The sequence below is a fragment of the Lonchura striata genome, chromosome 2 (assembly GCF_046129695.1).
Source record: "Lonchura striata isolate bLonStr1 chromosome 2, bLonStr1.mat, whole genome shotgun sequence".
NCBI classification, from domain to species: Eukaryota; Metazoa; Chordata; class Aves; order Passeriformes; family Estrildidae; genus Lonchura; species Lonchura striata.
Genome location: NC_134604.1, coordinates 32354164 through 32371431, shown reverse-complemented (window position 1 = coordinate 32371431; position 17268 = coordinate 32354164). Strand labels below are relative to the sequence as shown.

Here is a 17268-nt window from a genome sequence, read left to right as displayed (position 1 = left end):
AGCTAAAATAGTTGAGACTGTTCCATATGGGAAGAAAGGAAGGAACACAGGTTTAAATCACAAAGTCAGCAGGTCAAGCTATTATGAAACATTAGCTCTAATCCTTTTACAGCCAGAGAACTTTTGATTAAACATGATGGGCTTTGATTTTAAAATAGGTGGAAGACCATACTAGTGTAGGGGAGAATTGGTGACTGTAGCCTCAGAATAGGTAGAATTTGGTGACAGGCTTTCAGGCGCTCACCTGTGCAGGGCAAATCCCACTTGCACTTTGCAAGACTCTTGCCTTTGCAAGAATCTCTGCATGACCCTTCCTTTCCCCAGGGCTCTCCTGTGCAATTTTTTCATAGGAAGCAATTATCCAGGTGGCTGGCAAGTGTTTGACACTCCCTTGTGTGCACAATGAGATTTTTTTTTTTAAGTGACTTATTCCTCATAGAAGTATTTTTTTTTTTAATACTGCCTTCAGCAGGGTGTGCATGTGAACTGTATTTTAATTAAGGGTGAGGAATCTGTTTTACATAACTATATCCCAGATTCTCATGAGAGAGTGAAAACAGCCCTGAGGGATTGATGAAAAGGCCAGTGAAATCAGGTTGCCTCTCCGGTGGGAGGCCTGATTCCAATCTCTCAGGTTTTCTGTACCTGTGGGACTTGCTCCAAGCTGGTTGACAGCCAGAGGAATTGAACCAATGCAGAGGCACTGCCTCCTCACAGCTTTATTTTGGGCCACTAATATGTGGTTCTGGGCAGATACTGGGGTGGCTGTTGCAGCTCTGCCTGAGATTGTTGTCCCTGTAGTGGGAGTGGTCAAATGGGATGTGAATCTACTTCCAAGCCCTTTCGGCCATGTCCTGTTCCTGGCTCAGACAGCTTCTGCCACATTGCCTGTTGCCAGGGTTTACCCATCTCCTTGGAATAGGGGTGCCTGTTATGATCAAAATGTGATCCCCACCAGCCAGCTGAGTTGCTAATTTACTAGCAGTACTAATGGGATTGGGTCAACATGGTTCTCTGCATCTTTGAGAAATAAAACAAACGGTGCTGGAAGTCACAAACAAATGCTGTTGGCTAAAATTTGTTCTGAGTTGTAAAACCTGAAAGGGACAGGGAGTAGATGAGTAAAATGGTTCTGTACCATTAAGAAGGGAAAATCCAGGGTGTGTGCATGGCCTTTTGTTTATTTATTTTTCTGTTAAGAAAAAAAAATAATAAAGGTGTTAAAACTCAGCTGTTGCTGGAACTGTACTGGAAGTGGGGCATACAAATAAAATATGATCTCTTTCACTGTGCACAAAGAAAAATATGATAAACAAACCACAAACACTTTAAAGAGGCTAATAAAGTTTGTGAGTCAAACCTGGCATCCTGTTAGCACCTGCTGCTTGTTTGTGGTGACTGAAGCAAGCATCCCTTTCAGAAATTCTCTCAGACTGGAGATGGTTTTGCTCTCCTGTTATCAGAACCTTGGTGTGTTTGAAGAAGCTAAACTGGTGACTGACTGCACAGCTGAGACCTTCAGCATGATTCCTGCTGAATCTGGAGGTAGCTGGCAACTTTTTCTGATGTCAAAAGCCTGGAGAGATTTGGCATGATGCCACTGCATGAGGACAATGTTGGTTTTGTTCTATTTCTGCTTCTGCCCCAAGAGCTGGCTCTAGGGATTGTCTAGAAATTTGGCTTCTTGTACCAGAATCTTACATGAATCAAAGGAGGGTTTTGATGCTCAGCTCTTAATGTCTCATTGAAGTGGCAGTTCATGCCATTGATCTGAAAAGTGTTTAGAAGTTAAAATTGCTGGGAATTAGCTGGTGATGCTGGGGCTTTGCAGCCCCAGGTGGGCATCTGCCACCAATCTCCTGGGGAGGGAGGAAACAGATGAGCAAGGAGGTGGGGCAAAGATAAGCCTGTGGGAATAGATTTCCTTCAGCTGTTCAGCAGAGCAACATAATGAGTGCACTTTAGAGAGAAAGGAATGTGATGGTCGTGTCATAGCTTGGATGTGCTTTGCTTTGGGGTGAGTTCATAGGTTGGAGCATGTGCTTTGAGTGGAGGTCAACAGATTCAGCCTGAGGTAAGTGGGGAACAAGGTCAATGTCAGTCTGAAGGCTTTAAGCACCTCAGAGTACAGAAGCTGTAGAGAAATGTCTGATAGTGAAATGTTTTTTGAGAGGAAGAGGCCTGACCATTTCCTTCATCATAATAGAACATGAGGAAATGGCCTCAAGGTATGCTAGGGGAGGTTTAGATTACATATTACTTTTTTTTTTTTTTTCATGACAGTGTTATAAATCATTGGAACAGACTGCTTAAGGAAGTGGTGGAGTCACCATTCGTGGAAGTGTTCAGAAAATGTGTGAATATGGCACTTGAGGACATGGTTTAATGGTGAATGTGGTGGTGGTGCTGGGTTGATAGTTGGACTTGGTGATTTTAAAGGTTTTTTTTCTAACCTTTAAGACTCCATGATTCTGTGACATGAAAATTCCATTCCTGGCAGAGGTGGTTGGAACAAGAACACTGTAACCTGTGCCAGGAGCAGTGATGCAAATCTCTGCTTTATGCAACTTGTGCCCTATAGGGAGTAGGGTAAAGTGTTGTAATCACTTAGTAGTTTAAACCAGGAACAAATCTGTGAGGCTCATTCAGGTGGAAAGGCAAAAGAGAGTGAGCAGTGCCAATGTCTCTGATTGGGAAAGTTGCACAGAAGATGGGTAAGGATGGCAGAGTGCTGCCAGCTCCTCCTGCTCTCTGAGCTGTTTCCATTCTGAGTGTGGTACCAGCTGCAGCAGCTTCTGCCTGGCAGCCTGTTCCAGCAGCAGATCCCTGCTCCCTGCCTTGCTCCAGAGTCGCTTGCAAAATTAACAGAGGGTTGGAGGGTCGCAAATACAGAACCAGAATAGGGTAGAAGAAGATGTGTTTCCCCTCTGCTGTAAATCTGTGTGACTTTTCTGAACTCACTTCAGCTGTGTCCTCAGTTTATAGAAGGGTAGTGGAGCTGATGTGCACTTTCAGGTGTTCTGTGTCCTGGCAGAAGTTGTTCTTTCACCCACATTAGTAACATTTTATCACTGAGTAGTGCTTTATGCATGAATGGTTTTCTGTGCAATGCTTAAAATTTAGAAAAAGGTCCTGAAATTTTATGAAGCCCTTGTACAGGCAGAGCTGGCCGAGGAGGTGGAGGAAGGAGGAGTTGTATGCTTTTCTGGAGAAACTCTTGTGCATTTTCTCTTCCAAAATAATTTCAGGCGATTTATTTATATCAAATCTTCATTAATTCATTGTACATTGTGGAACAGCAGATAGTGGGTCCTTTTGGAAGGATGTACAGATTAGAAGAGGCTTCAAGACATAAGCCATAAACAAGGAATTAAGAACACCCTAAGGAATAATATGAAGTGTGATGCTTTCTGGGCCTGCTACACAGCTGCAAAGCAATGGGTGAAGTCATATTTTGCCCACACAGCTCTCCTAAGCCTCAGTACTTTGAGTTTTACTTTGCTTGCCTTGGCTTCTGAGGCAGCTGGTGTCTGGAGCTGAGGCACTCCGGTGTTTTACTTAGTGTCCCCAGAAGACCTGCAAACTTAGCCAAGCTTTTGGGCTTGAAAGAGATGAGCTGTGTAGCTTGAATTGCAACTGGGTGCCTCTAGTTCTGGGAGGCTGTAATGACTGCAACCTTTTGAAATCTTGTTCAAACTGTTTTTGTTGCACTCAGACAAGAATGTTATGTTCTTTGTTTCATCTCCTAAAAGGCAAACCTTTCTGTATAGGCCGCTTGTGGCTTTTAGAGTTTGATATATATGGGTCAGGGGAGGAAGCAGGCATAGACTGTTGGAAGTTTTCAAGCTGCTGAGAAAGTCCTTCTGAGTGCATGAAGTGGGTTTTAAGATCCCAGCTGGATTTTTGCAAATAACCTCTGTCTTGATTAGGAAAAGAAATAAGCCCCCAAATGTGGATTGCTTCCAATTTGTGTGCACACAAGTGAGTGGGCTGACTGTTCTCTGAGATAGAGCTGTGTGGTAAAGGGTTACATCTTTAATTCTGAACCCCTTCTTCTGGAAGGAAGTGCACAACATCTCAGCTACCATTACTGAAATGTCTTTTTTTTTTTTTCAAGCAGAATAAAAATATGTATTCGGTAGTTAAAATTGAGGTAAAAGTTTGCATTGTGTCTTGGAATGGCTCTTCTTGATGCCTGTACACCTTTAGGTAGATGTCTTCACAGAATCACAGACTGGTTGAGGGAAGGGAACTCCAGAAGTCATCTGGACCAAGCTGGTGTAATTGAGCAAGGCCATCCACAGCCAGTTACCCAGGACCGTGCCCAGACAGCATTTGAATATCTCCAAGGATGGAGACTCCACCACCTCTCTGGCCAGCCTGTGCCAGTCTTGGTCACCTTCACAGTGAAAAAGTGTTTCCTGATGTTCAGAGGGGCCCTCTGTGTTTCACTTAGTGCCCATGGCCTCTGGCCCTGGGCATCACTGACAAGAGCCTAGTTCTGTTTGCTTTGCATCCTCCCTGCAGGTATTTATAGACCTTGATGAGATCCCCCTGAGCCTGTGCTTCTCTTGGCTGGACACTCCCAGCTCTGTCAACCTTCCATCATTGAAGAGATGCTCCCCTCAGCATCTTTGCAGCCCTTTGCTGGATTCTCTCTGGTCTGTGTGCCTCTCATACAGGAAAGCCCAGAACTGGCCCCAGCACTCCAGGTGTGCCTTCACCAGTGCTGAGGAGAGAAGGATCATCTGCCTTGAACCTGCTGGCAGTATTTGGCCTAATGCAGCCCAGGACACCATTTGCCTTCTTGGCTGCAAGGACTCATTGCTGGCTCATGCTCAACTTGGTGGCCACCAGGACCCCCAGGTCCTTTTCTGCCAGAGTGTCTTCCATGTGGATGAACCCCAGCACCACAGTAGGTGCCTGTGGTTGTTCCTCCCTGAGTGCAAAACTGTGTTTCTCCTTGTTGAACTTGATGAGGTTTGTGCAGACACACCTGTGGTTCCCTGGGTCTTCTGGCACATCAGGACTGACATTTGCTTTCCTCCAGTCTATAGGCGTTTCTGCCAGTTGCCATGATTGATTAAAAATTACTGAGCTTGGCCTTGCAGTGGCATTCCTGGATACATTCTGTTAGGGCCTGTGTACTTATTTAGAGTCTCTAGATGTAGATGTGACCAGAAACTCCTAGAGAAGGACTAAGGCTTGGGAATCAAGCTGCTCTTTGGTCCTCCTTTCTTCTCTTCTTTCCCTCTCTCCACTGCCTGCTGACCTCAGTCCTCAGCTGCTGCTAGAGGCTCTTTGCTTGCATGAAAAGGCTATCGTGGGCTTGGCTTTAGATTGAAAACCTTCAGATAATGTGGCTTAAAAGCCAGGACACCTCTTTTGCAAAGGTTCTCGTGCTGTGTGGGGCTACTTCTGAGGTGGGGTGTCATGTCCATGCACAATTTGGTGTGTGTCTCCTGTGCAGTGTTTGCTGCTTATTCCTGCCTGAGGAAGGGAGTCAGCCACAAGGACTGGCTGTGCAACTTCAGCTCAAACTGCCTTAACTCACACTATTTACTTTGGAAATTACAATTTCAATTGCTGCTGATAACCCAGCTGATTGTTATGTTTTACATTTAGCACAGTTTTTTTAGTTCTTTCCTTAATGACTTATGTAAATAATTTTAGAAGACTTAGCATTAATTTTGGAGAAGCTGGCATATCGGGCTGCGAGGCTAGCAGCAGGTGCTGTAAGTAATCACTCTTCTAAATTAAGCAACACTTTCTGAGGCAGTAGGTTAATTTCTGGGTAAGCAGCCAGCATACAGATTCTTGGAATCAGCTGGATCTTGACCCAGCAAGTGACTCAAGGCTTTGTGTAAGTTTAATTGCTTGAATTATCTCACTGAAGCCTTTCATTTTTAGAGGAAGCAGGGGCTGTACTTGAATGTCTGTTGGAATTGTGTTATCACGTTGAAGTCTGTGTCACCTGGCTTTGTGCTTGTCTTTGTAGCTCAGTGAGGTGTATTTGGAGCATGGGCAATGTCATGGCTTAACCAGGTCAAGCTGCCTGGAGCCAGGGTATCCATCATAGAATGGTTTGAGTGGGAAGGGACCTCAAAGATCATCTCATTCCAACCTCCTGCCATGGTCAAGGAAATCTTTAGTATACTAGATTGCTCAAAGCCCCATCCAACCTGGCCTTGAACACTCCTAGGGATGGGGTACCCACAGTCTGTCTGGGCAACCTGTGCCAGTGCCTCTCACAGCAGATAATTTCTTCCTAATGTAAAATCTAAACCTTCTGCCTTTTGTCAGTTTGAAGCCTTTTCCTCTTGTCTTATCACTGCATGCCCTTGTAGACTTGTAGATTTCTTGTAGACAGTATTTGGGTACTGAAAGACCACAGTGTTCATGAGTAGCTCATGCTTATGCTGAGGTCTGTGCTGCTGTGGGTTTCTTTCATTAGTACAAGAGTAAGCAAAGTAGTGCTTGAGAGCTTTATACCATTTCTTTCTCCACCTTTGTGCCTGTGAGAGGATTTCTGCAAAAATATTTCCTCCAACATGTCTAGTGGAGCTCTTGTGGGATCTCTAAGCAGTAACTATTGACCAGATTGTGCTCAAGTGCTGCCTGTTACTTTTGCATTGTCACAGCTCTGGCCAGCATTGTTCTTGCTCAGGACTTGGAGATTGCCTGCAGAAGTGTGACCCACTCGTTGTAAAACCACTCTTGAGTCTGTGAGGCTGATGGGGCCAGTGGTGTTTGTGACTTGAAAACTTAAATGGTTTTTCATAGGCTCTGCAGAGCTCTAAGGAAACTGGTAAAATCTTAATTACTGTTACTACACAGAGTATGATTTTGGAACACTTTGTCTAACTTGTGGAGTAGGAAGATGCAGTTTCTACAAGCTCAGGCTCTCTTTAAAATCTATCTTCCTGTGTGAAGATTGTGTCAAAAAAATATGTGAAAGGTGGAATTTCTACTTTAATGGAATCCCATGTAAAGTGGAATGGAGCAGGAAGAATGCCCTTTTCTAAGAATTCAAGAAAGGAGAGAATTTCAGATAGCTGGAGTGAAAGAATGGATTTTTTTGTTGCTTCTATACAACTGTAAATTGGGACTTGCTCTATCTTTGGCTTAGAGTTGGTGCTTCCTGTGCAGTTGGATGTTCAGCCTAATATCAAACTGGTGCTTGCAATAGTATACCTGCTAAAAAGGTCTGAAGCCACTTCCTGCCCTCTTTAGCTTGATTTTTTTGCTATGGTCAATCATCTTCAGACCAAAATGCTCTTAGTCTTGAAAGTCAGTGTTGGGATTCAGTTCTTTCACATTTTAAAAAGCTAATAATCCAAATGACAGGCTTATAAAGATAGAGCTCAATTCTTATGAACAGTGTTAGAGAATGACATGTCTTTTGTAATTTTTTAGAGGTCTGTAATCTCTTCTCACTTTTTAGATTAAATCTTTAATGACTTTGCTCTGAAATGTTGAAGAGAAACAGTTTATATGTGGAGAGTGTAACAAACAATGTTGGATTTCTCTATAATGGAAACTAGATATATAAGCAACTTGGTTTTTTGATAGCTCAGCTTTGCTCAAAAACCTGAATTCTCATGTAGCTCTGAAGGGAAACAGTTCTCTTCAGGTGACATTCTGGTTCTGTGGGAATTGGGACTGAAATATTTTTAAAAATAAATTGTGAAGAGGAAGTCATCATACACACTGACTCTCCACTCTTTATGGATCTTCTGACAGTGGATGCCTTGTGGGTTTAATAAATGATTCAAATGCATATTGATGCATTCAGATGATCTCAGTGTATTCTCTGGGATTCTGTGAGATGTCTGTAAGTTTGGAAATGGAGAGATGCAATGGGCAGGAGCTGAATGGACAATGAGTTGGTGATAGGAGCATAGAAACACGCTGATCTTAGGCTTTTCAAAAGGGGTCAGAATTTGAACTCTCTTAAATTCTGTGGGGTAGAAGGCAGGGAAATCTTCTTTTCCCAGATGAGTTAGCTCTGTGTGGGAATTTAAAAGCTTCAGGTAAAAAGTGACCAGATGTTCTACAGATGTCTGAAAGCTTGGCTTTCTGAATGGACTGCTGAAAAGAAAGCAGAGGACTAAAATTCTCTGCTCCAGATTTGTAGATTTTGATAGGTAGTTTAAATAGGTAATTTAAGAATATTGCTTTGCACCTTTCTCAATGACTGCCCTAAACTCAGTCTATCCAAATATTTTTTTCCAGGCGGCATGAAGAATTTGTAATGCTTTCTGTTATCAAAAGCAGGACTTGAAAGAGTCCTGCACCATACCAAAGATATGAATGCTGTGTTAAGGAATTTGGACATATTAATAAAAACAACATATTACTCTACCACTCTCTCATCTGAAATTAAACGTGTCAAGCAAATTGCTGAAACAGTAGATGGAAACTTGGCAATTACATTCGTGTAGCAATTTGATTCTGTTCTCCCAAAATACCTCTGGAGAGCATCCAACTGTAGCTCTGCTCTGAGCCCAAGACTGCCCTGCGGATGCTCTGAACACAGACATGTAAGCAGCAAGCTCTGGCGGCCTGATCTGTGTAGTTGCTAGAAAGCTTCAAAATCTGCTTTGCTCTCAGAGGGCTTTCCAATTGGGAAAGGAACTGATGCCATTCCAGTTTTAACTCTGGAAGAGGAAGGGAAAATAGAAAAGCTTCAGAGAAGCAAGTTTTTGTCTAGACTGTGGAGCCAGCTGGGTGTCTTGCTCTGTCTTGTCAGGCAGCCTTCTTGTTTGGGGCTGTGACCGAGTAGTTGACAAGTGCATTAACTCTGTGAAAATAAACCCACTTTTGGTGTGGCAAATGAACCCTGGTCTCCTGTGACCATCCCCTGCCTCAATTGTTTCAGCATTGCTTTACTGACTCATAAAAAAGCATAAGCTTCTCTTCTTGTCCTTTCCCAGTTATAATTTGAAAAGCTTTCCTCTGTTTTTGCCTTAAAAACTACTTCTGAAGTGAAAGTTCTCTTCTGTTTCACTGACTATAAAGTGTGCATGATAATCACAGGACAATTGCTGTGTTAGCTGAGATACTGCACTGTTTCTGCAGGACAAAACCCTGCTCCAAGCAGGAGCAGTTCAACTTCTCTCACTCAAACCCCAGGGGCCAGGGATGAGGAATTTCCTCAGTTTTGTTCTCAGCGGTGACAGTGCTATTTGTATGGATACAATTTATTGTGCTGTAAGTAATAGTTTAATGGCCTTGCATGCGATAAATGCTGTTTCTTGCTGCTGTGTGGTTTTCAATAGTATGTCAGAGAATTACTTACGCCTTTTAATCTGCATCATTCAAGAAGGCAATATTTTAAAAATGTGATTATGATATCAAGGGTTTGTGAAGGGCAGAGAGGCTTTTGCTGCTTCAAAGATTTCCTGTCTAGAGAATGTAAGTCTGAGAGCTATGGGATTTTTTTTTTTTTTTTTTTTTTGCTATTTAATTTGGTGTTTTTTTAATTCTTTGAATCAGGCTCCTTTCTTTCTCCTACATTTGGATCCTCTTAAAAATGACTAGTTTCAGGGAAAAATGCAAGCATACCGAATAACCTGTCATTTGCTAGCTAATTGCTGCTGTTAGAGTGGTACCTGTCATGTTTCTTCAGCAATGTGTCTACTTAGCTGTGCTCTTGCTCCAAAATGAGTCATATTTCAGTCTCTGAAAGCCCCACTGTCCTTGATTGTCTTTTAAACCTTTTTTCTATCATTTGTTTGGGTTATTTCTCTTGGTTGTTGTCAGGGAGATGCTGTGGTAGCTAAAGAGGCTGTTCCTCTTACCTATTGTATCCCAGTTGCTGCATTGGTTATTAACAAAGATAATGACCTGACTTGCACCATAGGTGTTGACCCTGTCTTGTGCAAAGCCCTGCTGCCTCCAGGGATCCAAATAAAAGATCTTTTAAAGAATTAAATGCTGCAGACCCTATCCTGTTGTCTGTAGAACCAGGGGTTTCAGTTTGGGCAGCACCCAGGCCCAGTGGTACTGTACAAAGCCTTTGGCCCTGGAATATCCAAGTTCCTCAGCTCCCTGCAGGATCAAGGCCAGATTGGGTTGAACAGGGCTCACAGACATGTTTCCCTCAGGAGAAGCACTCAGCTCTGGCACATACTTAGCTGGTCAATATTTGCTCAGTTAAGAATGGGACAGGGATGGAAATGTTCATCAGCCAGTGGTAAACTGGTTTCCTGAGCATCAGTACCATTAGATTTGGGTTCAAAGGCACTGTGTGAGTAGAAACTGGCCTCTCAGCCCTCAGTGCCTTCTGGCTGTAAACCCATCCACCTTGTCCCAGGTCGTGTTGGGAATGACAGCAGCTATTTTAGGCCAGTTCTGGAGGTATTGGGTTGGAAAAGATAGGGATTTGGGTGATGGAAAAAAGTTCTAGAAAAGCATCTGAAGATGGGGGTATTCTTGCACAAGTTGAATGATACCCTGGATGCAACTGCTTTGCGGTTGGGGTTGTTTTAAAGTGTGGTTTGTTTGGCATTGAATAGTTATCAGAGAGGTGTTTTTAGCCACTGTGCTTTTAAAATCAGCATGCTAAACCCCCTTGGAGTTGTGAGAATATGTGCATATGCAGACTGGTGTTGGTTGAATTCAATTGTTACAAAACACACTCTTGGAAACCTCATCTGGGATGGTGTTGGCATGTCCCTCACATTTTGCCAGTTTTCAGAAGTTGTCAGGTAGTACTGTGTGGGAAGTGTTACAGGGATAAATCCTGAAATCCTAATTTGGGCTAAACTCCCACTCTTTTCAGTGGGTGGCTTGCTGGCATTAAGGCCAAGTACCCCTCAACTATTACAGATGACCTTTCTGTCCTTTAAAAATCAAGGAGACTGAGACTTGATTCCTCTGTCTTCTACTAGATATCAAACTGCAGGATTGTAGCCCTTGGAGTTTGTACATGTGCTGAGATTTGTGAACAAGAAGTTGGTTAACCAAAAACATTTCCAGTAACTGTTCTTTGGATTCTCAGTAATGCTGGTGAAATGCCAAAAATGTGGAAACAGAAATTAGCTGGTGATTTAGAGCAGTGCATGGAGAAGACACTGATTCTGTAGGGCAAACACTGATGTTCTGAAAACTTTACTTTTCATAAATGGAAAATATATAACCCCATGTATTTTAAATTGAAAACTTTAAATTCTTTCAAAATGACAGCACAAATTTATTGAAATTCTGTTTGCTCAGATAATTGATTGGTTTTTTTTAGGAGAATGTTTCTATGAAATGCCTGCAACTTTTATCAGTATATGGCTTTCAAGCAAAATTGAATTACATGTGTTTTAGAAGTCAAGAGTCTGAAAGTAGGTACCTGAAGTTCCTGACTATCACCAAGTGATTGAGATCATAAGTTGTTCTGGCTTTGTCTCTATGCAAGAAAGAGGGAAGATGTTGTGTTTGTGTTGGCAACACTTAAGAAAAATCAAGCAATATCTCAACAGTAAGAAAGAAAAAAGGCCCAAATCCCTTCAGAAAATGTTGCTGTGCAAACCTTGGCTGGCAGAAGGTTTGCCCAGCTGAAGAGCTTCTTTCCTGCACCTCAGTGGAGCATCATCATTAGAGTGAAGCACACACTGTCTTGTTTTTCTTGCCCATTTCCCCTTAGGTGGTCACTGCCTATTCATATTTCAAGCTCAGGAGGGCTCATCTGTCCCATCCTGTGGGAAGAAGGATTTTCAAATTCTTCTATGTTCCCCTTTACCTCTGAGTTCTCCATCAGGATTGTGTACACAACTCTCTTTTTCTTTTCCTTTTTTTTTTCTCTTCCTGAGAATGTTTCTTGTGCTAACTGAAGTTGCAGAAGCACCTGGAGGAGATTTATCTCATGCTGTGTGCTCTCTAACTACCTGAATTGCCTTTCCTTTAAAGAGGTGATTGACTGATAGGAGGAGGTCTGAGTAGAAGAAGTTGTTCTTTGGCTTTCTCCCCCTCTTGTGCCTTCAAGATCACAAATGAGGTCTGTGAGAACTGGGACAAGAGCTGGCATCTGCCAAGTAATGGAACTGTACTCCACACACTAAAATTCATAATGAGGGTGTTATGGTACCGGTCCCAACTATTCTGCTGATTTTTTGCTCAGGGTTGTCACAACCATTTTTAATTTGTCTTCATCACTAAACTGGGGTGTTGGATACTGAGGAGTAAAAAAGTGCTTCAGACAAGTAGTTTGAATGATGATGTGTGTCTCCTTTAAAGCCTCCCTGTCAGTTTGTGTGGCTTGTCATTGCAGGTTGGCAGGAGCCTCTGTGTGGATAGTCTAGTCCAACTCCCCACCTAATGTGGTGGCAGCTGTAACAGCTCAGTTTCATGTCCAGTGGGGTTTTGAGCATGCCCAAGGATTGAAATTCCCATTCTCTTCCTAAGAAATCTGTGATTTTCTGAGTTCTGTGGTTTTGTGTCCGTCTCCCCTCATCCCCACCCAGAAAAAAAATGTGGTTTTGTTGTGGTGTTTGTTCTTACATTTAAATGGAATTTCCTGTATTTCAGTTTGTGCCCACTGACTCTTGTCCTGTTGCTGGATACCACCAAGAGGAGCCTGGTTTCATCTTCTTTACACATCCATCAGGTATTTATGCACATGGATAAGACCCCTCTGAACTTTTTCTTCTGCAGGCTGAAGAGTCCCAGCTCTCCTTATATGCCAGATACTCCAGTCCCTTAATTATCTTTGTGGACCCTTGCTAGACTCTCAGCAGTATGTCCACATCTCTGTTGTACTGGGCAGGGAAGGACTTGTCCTAGCACTCCAGATTTGTCTCACCAGCCCTGAGCAGAGGGGAAGGATCCCTTCCTTTGACCTACTGGAAGTTGTTTTTCCTAATGCAGCCCACATGCTGTTGAACTTCTTTGCTACAAATGTGGTTTGGAGGCTCATGGTCAACTTGATGTCCATCAGGAATCTCAGGCATTTCTCTGCTTTTTCTACTTCCTTTCTGCCTGTTGGCTCCCAGTCTGTGCTCCTGAGCTGCAGGGCTTTGCATTTTCCTTTGTTGAACTGCAAAGGTTGGTGTTGGCCCATTTCTGCAGCCTGTCCATATCCCTCTGAGTGGCAGCACTACCCGGTCTGTTAGCCACCACTTCCAATGCTGCATCATCTTCAAACATCCCAAAAGTGAACACTCTGCTGTCATCCATAATCTTCCCTTTATAAAGAATTTAGAGCCCTGGGTGAAGTGTTTAATGAATCAAATCTCTCAACAGTTCTAGAAGATACATTGCTGTTCACTTGGGAAAGTCAGAGAGAGATGAGGCAGCCTCAGTAGCACTAACAGAACATTAAATGCTGTGCACTGTAGTAAAGGACTTCATTATTATTATTTAGGAGTTTAGTTCCTCGAATCTCTGATACTTCATGCAATACCAGCTCTTGCCCTTTTCTAACACCATAGCAACCTGCTATAAATGTCACTCTGTAATGTGGCTTGTTAGCCAAAAGCTGGACAAGGTCTGCTTTCTAGGGCAGAAAATCCATGGGGTCAGTAAAAAAAAGTGCAGTAGAATGAGGGGAAAATCCTACTGGTTTTTATGGCATAGCAAAGCCATTTTTCTTTTTCTCTTCAAAACTGTGCTCGGGAGGAAATAGAGGCAGCAACCAAAATTCTCTCAGTGCTTTATCTATATCCCCCTCCCCCAAAACCTACATCCTAGGCACAGTCTAAACCTCTGGGTTAACAGATGGTGTTGAGAGGGGGAGGGAGGGGGAACAATTTGCATCTAAATAGCTGAAATAAAAAAGGGTCACGTCCCACAGACCAGCCCCACTCACCTGCTGTTTAAATCCCCCTGAGAAACTGGCAAACACACTTAGTTTTTTAATTTCTGCATCAGCTGTACTTGCTCTCTGAAACTTTCTGCCCTAAAAAAGCTGCAACCCTCTGCATCTTGCTGTATGGATTCTGTTCTGCCCCCAAAAGGATGAACTTTTAAGGCTTTAGTTCTTTGAATGGATTTGACAGCTGTGTCACTTGTGTTCAGCTCTCCCATCAGAGTGAGTGCTGCTGCTGTTGGTGTAATTAGCACAAGCACTAATGATACAGGAAAGGTGCAGAGCAAATATTACCTCTTCTGTCAGCTTGCTACTCTCATGGCTGCCTGATTCCTCCTTCAGAGGTGCTTCTGCCATCTGGTCCTGTGGACTCATGACGCAGTATTCCACGCTGGGTTTTTGGGTGCAGGTGGGATGGGCACTGGCTCTAGTGACCACCAGGCTGCAGCCCTGTGGTGATCCTGATCCTGCAGGACCGTGGTATGCCTTTGGATGGCCGTGCTTAATCCTGCAGGCATGCAAAGCCAAGTTGCTCTGGCTTCCTGACTGTGTCCTGTAAGAATTTCTCAGGTCTAAGACCTTGCTAGTTTGTAATGATTTTGGTTTGGAGTGTAAGGGTCATTTGCCCACCTCTGTTTCACATTCATGGGGACTAGTCTGGGTCACCCCCCCAGTCCTGGCAACAAGAAGTACACTTTTGTCTCTTCAGGCAGACTCTCTCAAAGTTTAAGGCCGTGGAGAGCCTGTAATAAGGCAAACCTCGCCAGTTCTACATCGTCATGTATACATTTACCACCCTGAAACCATCCTACCTTGTTTCCCAATGATACTTGGAGAAGCAAAAGGGCTTTGCAATGAAGTTTAGTCTTCGTACAAAACACCAAGATGACCAAAACCTGGTTCCATCCATCAGTTCCTGGACTTCTGCACTCAAATGCTAAAAATAAATAATGTGACAATAGTCCAGGTAGTTCAGGAACTTTATTACTTTTGTCTGTGGATAACCTCTTCTCTACTTCCCAAGAAGCCAGAGACATTAAAAGGTTGAGTTTGGCAGACTGGAAGGCTCTGCAGGATAAGGAGTGGTGAAGATGATGTCTCGAGGCCCACCACTGTCTTCTGTGTGTTGGTCTGGTAGAATAAAATGTCTGCAATGGAGGATTTATATATCTGGAATTGCAAGACCTTGAATCTCTTCTTTCTTCAGCATAAGCCTGGAGGGAATTGGTGAAGTTAACCTTTGTTAAGCTGCTGGGCCATCCCTCCCACATGTGTCTTGGAAGAGGAAATGGCCTCCAGAAATGTCTTCATTTTTCTTTTCTCATTTAATTCCCAAGTATATTTCAGTATTGTGGGTATAGTGGTTGATGTGCATTAGGGCAACATGGATCTGGGCAACAACCTTGTTTACATGCCTCTGGGGAATAAGTTTATTTATTTTATAATTTAATATAGATTCCAGTTAATAGAAACAAGATCCGGTGTATGAATGCTTACAGAAATAACTGGGCAGCGCACAATACCAAATTATATTAATTTAGAGCAGTCTGTGGTACTTTATAATGTTCCACAACTGTTTTTCTTTTTAGTACTTTGTCACTTGAGGATAGCTATGTTTTATAAATGGTCATATCACATGATGCATACTCACTGTCTGGGAGTAAACAAAATAACTGAGTTAACTTGGGTGGTGCAAGTTATATACCCATATGCACACATAAATGTGTGTGAGTGTGGATATATGTATTTATACATCCACACTCTCTTCCGTAGGACAGACCTCTGCCCTGCTCCTTCTGCCCCCTTCCCCAGTTCAGAGCTGCAGGTGGGTTACTGGTTCTGGCAGCTGTGCTGCTGGTCTTTGCTGTGGATAAAATTGTTGTGCAGCAGGGCCCCACAGACCATGTAAGGGCAAACCCAGAAATGAAAGATGCTATTGGAAATATTTATTTTCTCTGATTTTTGAAAACAAGACAATATAAATTGTGCAGCTGTAGCAGATGTGTGTGTTACTTTTTGACAAAAGAGGCAAAAGAGGGAAATAGAAGGAATTAGGTGCCCTTTGAGGTGAGGTTTGCAGGTCGTGGGATAAAGACTGGGGAAACTGGATTTCACAGACTCCTAGAATGGTTTGTGTTGGGAGGGACCCTAATGATCATCCAGTTTCAACCCCTTGCCATGGGGACTGCCTTCCACCATACCAGGTTGCTCAAAGCCCCATCCAACCTGGCCTTGAAGACTTCCAAGGATCTAATATCCACAGCTGCTTGGGCAGGCTGTTTCTGTGCCTCACCACCCTCCCAGGAAAGAATATTTTCTTAGTATCTGATCTAAACCTGCCTTCTGTCTTATGGCCATTCCCCCTTGTCCTGTAACTCCATGCCCTGGTCCAAAGTCCCTCTCCAGCTCTATTGCAGCCCCTTTATGTACTGGAAGGTGCTCTAAAATCTCTGTGGAGCCTTTCTTTCTCCAGGCTGAACAATCCCAGCTCTCTTAGCCTGTCTGCCTAGCAGAGGTGCTCTGGCCCTCTGAGCATCTTTCTGGTCTCTTGTAGTTTTTCTCCAGCAGGTCCACGTCCCTCTGACACTGAGGTCCCCAGAGCTGGATGCAGCATTTCCAGGTGGGGGTCTCACCAGAGTGGAGCAGAAGTGGGGAATCCCCTTCTTCTACTTGCTGGTCACAGTGCCCTGAGATGTAGGCTGCTTTTATTTTAGCAGGTTTCTTTTATGAAATGTCTTTCCAAGTGGCTGACTGACATTGGAACATTTATTTCTGTATCTTCCCAAGCTCTCTAACTGGAAGAGGAATTTGCTGTACAGAAAGGACCATTCTGGTAGTCTAGAGTGTTACTTCAATCACTTTCTCTGTATAGAACTAAAATACTAAAGAAAAAGATGTGCTGGATTGGAACCATGCCTAAACCAATTCTTGGCACAACAGGATTGTTTTACTGATTTCTAATTAAAATAGAATTCTAACAAGATTGTTTTGAGCATGCATGCGGCTCTAGTTTGTTGTTGTTGGTCTAATTGCCTCCTAAATTAAATATACCAATTTTCTAATCCACCTTCTCCCTTGGGATACTTGCATTAAAAGAGGGTGTGGAATGCTATGTAAATGATTTACAGGCATGAAAAATAGAAAGTCATCTTTAAAGGAATTAGCCAAAACTTAGGTCTTCCCTTTACCTGCAATGTCTTGACAGAGAGACTGATTGTTATTTTTTGGTATGTATTTATTTCTCTGTCCTGACAGGTCTTTTAAATGGTTAGAAATGTAGTCTGAGAAAAATGCCAATAATGTCATCCTTTGAGGAAGAAGCAGTTAATGAATCTTCAGGGAAATATCCAGGGTCCAGATGCTCCGTGGGGAAGAAAAGGTTGGGAGCCAGAGTACCAGGGGCTGGAGACAATACATCATCTCACATCTGAGATGGAAGCTGTCTGCTGACAGCACAAGATACTAAAATG

General features: G+C 43.1%; 1 protein-coding gene across 20 annotated transcripts in view; it reads left to right on the top strand.

The window, feature by feature from the left end:
* PAK1 (p21 (RAC1) activated kinase 1) overlaps positions 1-17268 on the top strand; it is a 72346-nt gene that overhangs the window by 14352 nt on the left and 40726 nt on the right. For 10 of the 20 annotated variants that reach the window (XM_021533938.3, XM_021533934.2, XM_077781291.1 and 7 more), the window contains one exon: positions 12520-12598. The exons of 8 other annotated variants lie outside the window; for them this stretch is intronic. The gene's annotated coding sequence lies outside the window, so the exon portion shown is untranslated. Of the gene's footprint in view, positions 1-5844; positions 5864-9193; positions 9214-12519; positions 12599-17268 lie in introns of those variants that run through there. 2 more of the 20 variants (XM_031505239.2, XM_021533946.2) reach the window with 2 other exon arrangements.